The sequence below is a fragment of the Uloborus diversus genome, chromosome 8 (assembly GCF_026930045.1).
Source record: "Uloborus diversus isolate 005 chromosome 8, Udiv.v.3.1, whole genome shotgun sequence".
NCBI lineage: Eukaryota > Metazoa > Arthropoda > Arachnida > Araneae > Uloboridae > Uloborus > Uloborus diversus.
Window position 1 is genome coordinate 57,342,332 of NC_072738.1, and position 11,352 is coordinate 57,353,683.

The 11,352-nt window shown below is 35.0% G+C and overlaps 1 non-coding gene across 1 annotated transcript; it reads right to left on the reverse strand.

Annotated features, from left to right (window-relative positions):
- Positions 1-7,776: 7,776 nt before the first annotated feature.
- Trnag-ccc (transfer RNA glycine (anticodon CCC)) lies at positions 7,777-7,847 on the reverse strand. The gene has a single exon. It is a non-coding gene; the product is annotated as a tRNA-Gly (tRNA).
- Positions 7,848-11,352: the final 3,505 nt, after the last annotated feature.

Consider the following 11,352-nt stretch of genomic DNA (forward strand, 5'->3'; position numbering starts at 1 on the left):
TTTGAATAGTTCAAAAAAACTTAACATTAGCGCCTACGGGGAAATTCAAGGCAATTCCGAACTGTGAGGGAAATTTGCTTCAAACTTTGTAGGAAAAAGCTTTTGATGAAAAACTTGTATATAAAATATCTTTTTGATTTGAACAATTTCCCGTTGAATTTTGAACGGTTCGAATCACTTAACATTAATGCCTACGAGGAAACTGAAAGTCAATGCTGATTCCGTACTTGAAGGCGGATTTACTTCAAACAAATTTTGTTGGAAATAGCTCTTGACGACAAATTCCAGACTCCGACTCCGAAAATTTAGGGGCACCTGACTCCAACTCCGACTCCTGTGCCCGACAATTAGTCGGACTCCGACTTCGACTCTGACTTCGTAGCTTCGGCAAAAATTTATACACGGAGGACAAATGACTGACTCCGATTCTTAGATATTCGACTCCTACTCCTTTCTCTCAAAATGAGATTGACTCCGACTCCGACTCCGCAGCTATGATTTTAACTGTGAAATAATTATTGTAAATATGACTTGTTTTTATTTTCATGCTAAAGTTTTAGTTTAGGTATTCAGTTTTCGGCGGAAAAACTCGAAGTCATTTATGTTTCTACATAAAGATATGCGCAGACGATTTCTTTTTTTTTTTTTTTTTTGACATGAAAATTAGTTCTTTAAGTTGACATTTTATTGTTTTTATTTATTTTGGTAAGTGCATTAATTCATTTAAAAAATTATTTTTGAACAGGGGAAAAAGAAACTTTTTTTTTTTGACATGAAGTATTTATTTTAATAAGCTTATTAATTTTAATTATTATTTTTTCGTTTTGAAAGCTGTTAAGGAATTTTTTTAACGGAAAAAAGTTTATTAAGTGCTTTGTTTAAAAGGTCAGCTATTTTATTTGTTCGTTTATTTATTTATTTATTTATTTACGCATCTAATTTTTTGAATGAGTGAAGAATATTTTATTCCTAGAAATCAGCTTAAAATATTTAAAAAATATGTTTGAAACAATTTGCGATTTTAGCTATTTTTGAGAATATTGATCAGGTACTAGAAAGTAGTATGGGTATACGGGAAAGTAGGCTCGTTTAGTTCAAGACGGAACTTCTTGTTTGTTTAGTAAACATAAACCGTTTGTATTACTTTCTCACCACACGTGTTTAAATCAGAACGCTTGAACCAATTCTGTGACCAAACCGTCTTGATATTTTTCAAAAACTAGTGAAGAATTCTTTTTTTTTTTTTTTTTTTTTACAAAATATGGTTTTTAAACCTATTGAACGGTATTTAAGGATGTGTATAAGTTATTTCCCGCACTACCTGGATTTTCAACAACCTGGATTGCTTTGATCCTAGTTAGTCCGGATAAACGACGTTGAACTGTATAACGAAAAAGAACAACCGATGGAACTGTGCTCAAGACCTAATACTATTTCGGACATTAAAAACTTGTTACTTGAACTCTGAAGTACAAGAAGCTTCTATTCCAAACTTGGAAACAACTCGCGTTAACTTGTGTATACAATGCCGGATTCGTAAACAATAATGAGATAAAGCGTTGGGATAAATAATTTACTACGCAATAACATCATGTCTCTTATTATTCATTACATAACTCAATAAAATCCAAACCCCCCAGGGTTCGAACTTCAATATGCTCTCTCCGTTCTCCTTTCGAAATATTAACGTCATTACAGGTTTATCAAATAATTAGTATTCAACTCACTTTGTCTGCATGGGTAATGTGTCTTGCTCCCTGATCGTAATTAGCTTAATTAAAAATCAGGCATTACCATGAAATATTTATTTAGCTAAAATATCCGATGCGGCATTGTGATCGAAAATAATTCAGTGCCGAGTTTCTACTTAATTAAATAAAGGGAATTTCATTGCTTGTCATACGAAGCTGTAGATATACGACGTGATATTAAATTGAAGTTACAACTTGTCAGGTTGTATAGTTTAAAAATGTTTTCATTATCTTCTATTGATATTCAGCTCACATATGCATGCTATTTGCTTAAGTAAACTTGCTTCACTAAGCTGATTATCTAGGACGGTATCTGAGGGCGTTTATAACTTTGTTATGATAAGGTGTAAACTGACAGTTTTGCATAGATCGCTGATAGCAAGTTAAATATCTTTTTTGAAACCATGAAACTGAAAACATAATTTTTCTTTAAGGGCAGAATTATTATAAGGCATAACACACAACTTTAAATTTGGTTTAGAAGAAACATTCACTTTCAAAGTTTAAGAATTGTTGTTGTTGTGGCTTATCCTCAGACCGTCTGACGGAGTCAGACAAGGTTCCTGTTTATAAGACTATTGACCCGGGAGAACTCGCATCGAGCCTCTCAGGCCCGGTCATTACAAAACTACGCTGCCAAAAATCACCCATTCAACGGAAATGAATGAGGTCCACAGTAGCTGCGTTCGAGGTGACCTACATACTGACCACATGCTTTTCAGGAATGTACATTCCCACTTTTCCCCAGAAAATTCCGGTTTGGACCTCAGAGGCCCGGAGCGAACGCTCACGCTTTTCATTTTCATTTCAGATTGTGAATGTAAAGGAAGAGGTTGTGAAATGCATCGCTATTTAAGCTACAAAGATGAAATGAAGAGGTTCCAGACCTTTTTGGTTGAGGTTTCAACTGATGAGAACTCCCTTAATGAAGATGATGAAGAAGAAGTTGACACCGAACAGTAAAGCGATCATCAGTAATGCTCAGAAGAAGATTTAGATTTATGTCTCATAAAACTTTCTTAAACTTTACTTTTTAAAACATATTATAGAGGCTGTTTATCAATTTATAATTCAGTGTTGAAAACACCTTTTTTTTTCTATTTTGCAAACTTAATTTACTGAAATAACCACTCCGGGCCTACGGAGTCCCCCGCTAGTGTTCGTGTGACAAAAAGTACCGCGAGTCAGTGGCGTACCGAAGGGGGGGGGGCGGAGGGGGCGGTCCGCCCCAGGCCCCGCTTTGACATAGGCCCCTAAATTTCAATTTTTGGTTTTCACCAATATTGTCGCATATCATGGTTTGAATGCTTAAACAAGTTGGCTTAATACATCATAATTTTTTTAAAGAACAAATATTTGTTCACAGTGACTCCTCATCGGGATCAATGGAGGGTTCATGATACCCAGGCCCCGCTTTGACATAGGCCCCAAAATTTTAATTCGTTTTCTTTTTCGCCAGACCTGCGTTATGTCATGGTTTAGACAAATAAAAAGTTGTCTTTTTATGTAGAATGAATATTTTCTCAGTGCCTCTTGCCTAAACAAAGAGAGGGCAAATTATGTCCCACCAACCCCGCTTTGACATAGGCCCCGAAATTGTATCTTATTTTTTTCCAATAGACCTGTCATATACATCACGATTAGAAATATTAATCAGTTACCTATATATGCGAGTATATATCATAAATTTTGTTAAATATGACTTTTTTTTCACAGTGACCCATCCTAGTGTACAAAGGCACATGAGCGCTTGGACCACGAATTTAAGGGGGGCCCCAAATTTTTAAATTAACCAAACCTATTAAAATCGTTTGCTTTTATTTCGTTAAGTGCTTTCAGCAAAGTTTTATGCATTTTTTTTCAAACAATTTAAAATAAAAAAAAAACGAATGCATAACAGATGCACGTTTATAATTTTTGATCATTACAGTATACAGCTAAAATATATGTTTTATGTTTTGTTTTGTGTATTAAGACTACGATGGTCTAGTCTTTTGAAACCAAATTCAAACATATAACCAAGAAAATCCATTCCTAAATGAGCAGTTGTCTATCCTTTGTGGCGTTGGAAGAATCAGCCAGATAAATTTTTTTTTTTTACCAGCTGCACTTCTGTGGTTTTAAGTTTCGTCTTCTGCCCGAAGCTATAACTTCTAAGAGCAAATCAGACGGACCCCTTCTGACTCAAGCAAAAGGGACTTCCTTTTTGCTATGCCCCTTTCGACAGAATAAAACTGTTTAATTGGTCAATCCTTCGGGACTTTTGACCCTGACTGCATAATACCTCTTCCCATCCATTCTATACTCGATTCTCTCTTCGCTTTAGAAATCGGTTCTATATTTTGAATGCTCTCATTTTTACACATGCATAAAAGGTCAGCAAAATGTAGTTACTAATATTTTTAAAAAATATTTCAATTTATGAGTACTAATTGAGTTTTGTAATGAAGAATTGCAACTTCTATACAACTAGATTAGAATTAGCTGCTTTAATTTGTTTTATATGTTTTTAAATATATACTTGGATGTTCAGATGCAATAAATTTTTAGGATACAATATAATTTTAAGACTTTTTTCTGTTTTTGATATTTTCTGACAAAGCACAATTTTATTAAAAATATAGTATTTACTTAATTTCACTTAAAACCATGTGTTTTACTGTGGTATTTACAATAGTGTCCGAAATCAAACCAACACTACCTGAAATATGTAAAAATGTACCACTTAAAGTAATTACTGTAATATATGGTACTAAGACATAGTTTGAGAAACTTCAGTTTCAATACCAGATAGGCCCTCATTCCGAGTAGCGCCCCAGGCCCCCATCCGTCTTGGTACGCCACTGCCGCGAGTTCTCCCGGGTTAAGAAATCCAATACGTACCAGGAGGGGAAAGGAGTAAAGATCTTCCCCTACAAGTCCTAAGCAGCTCTTGATATGTTCTGGAGATGCCTGCTGATTTTGGCATTTTCTACAAAGAGTATAAACCTTCTCGACTTCACGAAAGGAAAGACTTTTAATGTGACCGCTTTTCAATCTTGAGAGCAGTTTGGGAGGCTCTGTTGCACTCTAGAGAGAAGGAAGATCCGGGTTGTTTACTTCTGTACCAGTGATGGTGGGGCGGTGTCTTCCATTCCCTAGAAATTTCAGAATTTACCGTCGCCTGATGTAAAGTTTAAGAGTTTTATATTTTATCTATAGTATCCATCAAACTATCTACCTATAGATACATAGAAGACGATCAAAAAGTCAGGACCAACTTTTAAAATGAATAATTCGAAAACGACTTAAGGTAAAAACATGTGGTTTGCACTCAACTGATGGAAAAGAACCCGGGTTTTCTCTGGCAACAAAACCGAAAATAATTCATTTGCCGACCAATAAATGGCGCTGTTGGAGTTCTAATCTAGGATCACGCAAAGAAACAAGCGATATAAAAAGGATTAACGGCAGCAGGTAATGGTAGGGGAAACTTCTATGCTTCGAAATGCTGTCCATAGTTGAGAAACTGTTATTTAAACTGTATTATAAAAATTATGGAGAAAGGAAAAGCTATAGCGGCATCTGTTGGTCGAAGACAGAACTATTTTTGTTTCGTTGCAATACAAAACCCGGCTTCTTTTGAATTCGTTCAGTGCAAATCTTTTTATTTTCATTCGTTATGAAATTATTCATTTTTAAAGGTTGTTTTGACTTTTGGATCACCCTTATATATATATATATATATATATATATATATATATATATATATATATATATATATATATATATATATATATATATATATATATATATATATATATGAATTGAAAATATCAGTGTTAAAATAGTCCCCCCCCCATAAATTTTATCCAACGACGCCAATGATTATATTCTAATAAATTGTTCTATAAACAACAACGAATTTTAGGAAGAATTCAGTCCCCCCCCCCCTCTCCCAAAAGGATAAATCCACTTAACTCTTTTAGTTGTTACTTTTTAATTGACTTCTCCATAGCATTTTTTCAAAAATAATTATTTAAAAAGAGCACAAAACACACATAGCAAATTTTGAATAGAAGCATTTTTGTTTGCTAAAGAGGTAATGGAGTCAGAGGTCAGAGTAGCAGAATACATTTAACTCACTACTTTCGAATTCAAGTAGGGAAAGTAGTATCGCGATTCGTCCATTAATTCTTCTTTCATGGAAACAATCCATCTCTTAATCAATAACCCTTGAAAAATTCTTGCACCAATAATTAACATTTTTTAAGAAATGTGTAGGCGTGCCTAAAAGAGTTATTTCGATCGAAGAAGTTATTTACGAAAATTAATGTTCAAAAACTCAACTGAGATATGGGTTTCTTTAATAACTTTGCCCTCGTGTTTTTTATCATTATGATAATGTTAAAACCCCTCATTTTGTATATCATCTCGGTATATTGGGCTTAGTATTTGGCTTGAAACGTGAAAGATTTTTTACGTCCACATTCAAATTAGTGCACAATATTTATGTACTTTGATGAAATATATTCATTGGACTGAAGGGATCCTAAAAAAAGTGCTATTTAATTTTTCGGGCCCCCTCCAAAACACGTTTCTGTATCCGCTCCTGCCTATAAATCAAATAATTACTGAAAAATGTTGAAATTGATGTCGAAGTTCTAAGCCACATTCGGTTGTTTGATTTGATATAGATTTTCCATATAAGAGAATACGATTAATTTTTCTTTTATTTTATTTATTTCAAATGTTACTCTTAGTTTTAATTTAAATCTTGGACGTTGCAAAATTTAGTTGTCCACATCCAATTTTGATGCAGATACGCCAGTGAACAACCCAAATATATTTTTGATGAAAAATTCATCCGTTCTCCAACTACAAATTTGCATCGGAAAAAAAAAATTATTATTGCTATTCATCGCTCGCAATATTTTAAAATATCAATCGTCCACCAGAGGGCGAAAGCACACATTTGAAAATCGGTACTAGAGCATCAAGAAATTCAAGAGCAATTTCGTGCTGCCATCTATTGTGTACTTGTGGCACTTAAAAGAGGAATTAATTTGACTCGTCAACTACAATGCATATAATAATAATTAACTCGATAATTAGTATTCAAAAACATATGTCCAGTGAAACAATGTTTCCAATTTATCAATGATTTGAACTTTGCTTTTCTATTTTCCTCTGAATTTTTAAGTAAGAGTTTTTTTTTTATTTTTTATTATTATTATTTTTGTTTCGAACACAAACTAATGCAAACGCGAAAAATGATATGAATAAGTTTACGTAATAAATGAGCAAAGATATGTTTTTTCATTTGAATAAACTTTTACAATTCTCGATTTTCTTCCCCCTATGACACACGAAATGAAAAATTAAAAATATTTCATCCTTAATATTCTTGAATACTTTCACTAACAAAACTTCATTCTTTTCATTGCACAAACACCCCCCCCCCTCCTCTCCCAAACCCCCCAAAAAAAGAAAGAATGTCGAAAAAATACCTAGTTTCATTTTCCGTATTAAAAATTTTAATTAATTTATTTGTTGTTCAACTGCATGACTGTAAAATGTTTCAATCGAAAAATAACGTGTACTAAAAACAAGTGTCAAAGTAAAAAAAAACTGTTCATAAAATGTCTTTACGTGTAACGTTTAATGAAAATACATGACAATTTTCTTTTCACCTCAAGATTTAAGTTACTTAAAAATATCAGATATCGTTAGTTAAATTATTTTGTTTATAAGTTTCTGATTCTGTAGAATCTTCTATCAATTAGTTTACTATAGCTGCAACTACTTATTTCAAAAGTGGCACTCTACCTATAACTTATTAGTTTTTGCACCTATATGACCACGTTCATTCGAAATCCATTGCACATTATGACATAAATAATTCAAGGTAGTTACGTGTTACTTTGAATTTTTTTCCAAACAAGCTAGAGATTTATTACAAAAACTAAATCAAAGGAAGCTTTTCTAAATCATTTTTTTTTTTTTTTAAAGTAGAAGGAACGAAAATGATACAAAAAACAGAGACTGCGCCGCCCGGGAATCGAACCCGGGTCGCAAGAATGGGAATCTTGCATGATACCACTACACCAGCGGCGCTCGTACTAGAGTAAAACTCTAAAGTATATAACGTAATAATTTCCCCATTATTCCTTTTGTTGAAAATTTATTCCTTTTTAAATTTTTTCGACTAATGGCCCCTTTTTTTTTCTTCAGCTATTGTCCGATATTATTGTCCTAGGTAAGAAATGACAAAATGGCACGAGAGCCATTGTTGGCACTGACACGCGACCCAATTTTTAGGGCCAGCCAGTGGCGGATGGGACAGAATGAACCGGCCCTGGCATTTAGAGACCAGCCGGCCCCTTAAAAATTGATACATAAAGAGGAGATTCTTCCCCCCCCCCCTCCTCTACTTTTTGCAAATTAATGTAAAAGGGAGAGCAGATCCAGCTTCGAGTTTTAGAAGAGAGTCGTCACTAAAATTTGAGGACTCAAGTTTAGGAGAATTTGTGTTTACAACTTTGGAGAAAAAGCATAATAATACGAAGATCAGCAAAAAGTGCAAATATTCGTGCAGAATACGGCGGGTCCGGTGGCTCTCCCCCGTTAATTTTTTCGAAATTATAGCTCCAATAACTCATTGTTAGACTATTTTAAGATTGTCTTCTACAATGATTGTGGGAGGGGGGTTTTGAAGAATTCCCCATGAAAATTTTCGAAACTAGAGTCTTAAATACGCACGTGTAAGCTAACTTTGGAAACACCAGGAGAAGGGGTGGTAATGTTAGAGGGAGAAGAGGTTCGGGGGCTCTCTCGGAGAAGTTTTGCAAAGTTGTAGGTCCAAAAAACGCAGCTTTAAACGGTTTTTGGTAATGGTAGGGAAAGGAGAGATTCGGAGTCTTTGCATAAGTTAAGGGCAGATAGGCAGATAGCTTTCCCGGCCATTTTTTGAAATTGAAACTGAAAGTGCTATTGTTAGATCAAATTAGGTTCGGGATAGGATGGCTGTCTTTGGAAATTCTTGGCAATTTTAACTCTAAACGCGCAGTTTTAGTCTATTTTTGACAATTTTAATGAGAGCAAAAATCCGATGCCCCCTCGGGAAGTTTTTTAATTTATTGTCTTAAAAATGCATTCTAGATGACCTTCGGTAATTTTATACAAATGCATATACAAATACAAAAGTGACGACCAGCAACAGGCTCTGGGCCCAGCTAGACTGGTCCTAGTCAATTTACAATCCCCAGTGAAGATCAATGGCCCTCTTAAAACTGTCTACTCCTTTGCTCATTACCACCTCTTCCGGTAAGCTGTTCCAAGGTTCCACTACCCTGCTAAAATAATAATTTTTCCTAATATCCATGTTAGCCTGAGATTTAAATAGCTTAAAACAATGACCCCTTGTCCTGTTTTCAGTGCTAAACTTTAGCCCCGGAACATCTTTCGTTTTAATAAATTTAAACAGCTGAATCATGTCCCCTCGGTCTCTTCTTTGCTCAAGACTGTACATTTTTAGCCTTCTAAGCTTGGAATCATAATCTAAGTGGGAAAGTCCACTTATTAGCCTTGTAGCCCGCCTTTGAACCCTTTCCAATACATTAATGTCTTTCTTAAGATAAGGAGACCAAAACTGAACAGCATACTCCAAATGGGGTCTTACCAAACTTCTATATAAGGGCAGAAGAACTTCTTTAGATTTATTTGAAATAGATCTATTGATAAACCCAAGCATCTTATTGGCTTTGTTGCTAGCAATGCTGCACTGTTGGCTAAACTTTAAATCCTGACTTATTAGGACCCCCAGATCAGTAACTTTGTCTGCCTGACTAATGACTGAACCTTGCAAATAATAACTTGTACACTTGTTTCCATGCCCTAAATGTAGCACTTGACATTTCCCAACATTATCAGCCATACCCCATTTATCAGCCCACTCCGTAATATGATCTAGATCCTCTTGCAGCTGATTTGCTTGTTCTTCATTTTCTACAGTCCCCATAACTTTGACATCATCAGCAAAACAGTTCATGTTCCCAGAAATATTTTTGTGAATATCGTTCATAAAGACAATGAACAAAACAGGCCCTAACACTGATCCCTGAGGAACCCCGCTTAAGACCTCACTCCAATTAGAATAATTTCCCCTTACAACTACTCTTTGTTTCCTTCCGGTCAGCCAATTTTTTACCCAAATGAAAGTTTTCCCTCCTATTCCTATATCAGCTAATTTGCTAAGTAGAGCAACATGCGGTACCTTATCGAAAGCTTTTTGAAAATCAATGTAAACAACATCTACAGGCTTCTTATTGTCCAAAGCCATGGTAACTTTGTCACAGAAATGTAATAAATTAGTTGCACAAGATTTACTTTTCCTAAAACCGTACTGAAAACTAGTCAATAGATTATTAGTCTCTAGAAAATTTACTATCTTAATTTTCATTAATGTTTCAAAAATTTTGCAAACCACCGAAGTTAGACTCACAGGTCTATAATTTCCCGCACTCCCTTTAGACCCTTTCTTGAAGAGCGGTGTAATGTTAGCCAGCTTCCAGTCCTCTGGCACTGTCCCCGAATTATAAGAAGCATTGAAAATGCTTGCGATTACATCTGCTAATTCCTCTGCACATTCAACTAAAATTTTCGGATAAATATTATCTGGCCCCGGAGCCTTAGTCTCTTTAATTTTTTTCAAATGAAGTAAAACGTCATCCCTGGAAAATACAAAGTTCTCAAGCTGTACTATAGCTTGTGTCTTGTTGGTGTCAACTGTTGAGATACAGTTATCGTTAAAAACACTCGAAAAAAAGTTATTAAGAACATTAGCAATATCACTATCGTCCTGAATTAAAATTCCGTGCTCATCAACCAGTGGCCCAATATGACTATTTCGAACTTTCCCCGAATTAGCGTATGCAAAAAACCTCTTGGGATTCCTGTTTATGTTATCTGCCAGTCTTTGCTCCAACTCTCTTTTCTGAATCCGTACCAAATACTTAAATTTACGCCTTGCCTTACAATATTGGAGTCTATCTGCACTGTGACCTGTTTCTCTAAACCTATGAAAAGCAGCTTGCTTGTAATTTAGAGCGTCTTTAGTTTCCCTGGAGAACCACATTGGCCAAATTTTAGTGTTGACACCCTTTCTCCTAAAAGGAACATGATCCCTAACCGTATTCGCTAGATTTTCCTTAAACTCTGCCCACTGAAGATTCACATCGCTATTGTCCAATCCAGAAGAAAAAACTGCTTTCAAACTCTGCCGAAGTGCCACAAAGTCAGTATTTCTGAAATTGGGCACAAACCTAAAATTCTCTACTTTGTGCATATCAAATTTAATCCCAAACCTAATACTGTTGTGGTCACTATCTCCAATGTGTTCCCCTACACATAACCCCTGAACAGAGCTTTCCATGTCGCAGAAAACTAGATCTAAAATCGCGTCCTGTCGAGTACCCTGAGTTACAATTTGATCTAAGAAACAGTCACCAATTACTTTCAAAAAATCCTCTTCTCTGCTATTACTATGGTAAAAATTATTCCAATCAATTCCTGGAAAATTAAAATCTCCAATTATGATGACTGACCCCTTGCTAGAAATGTC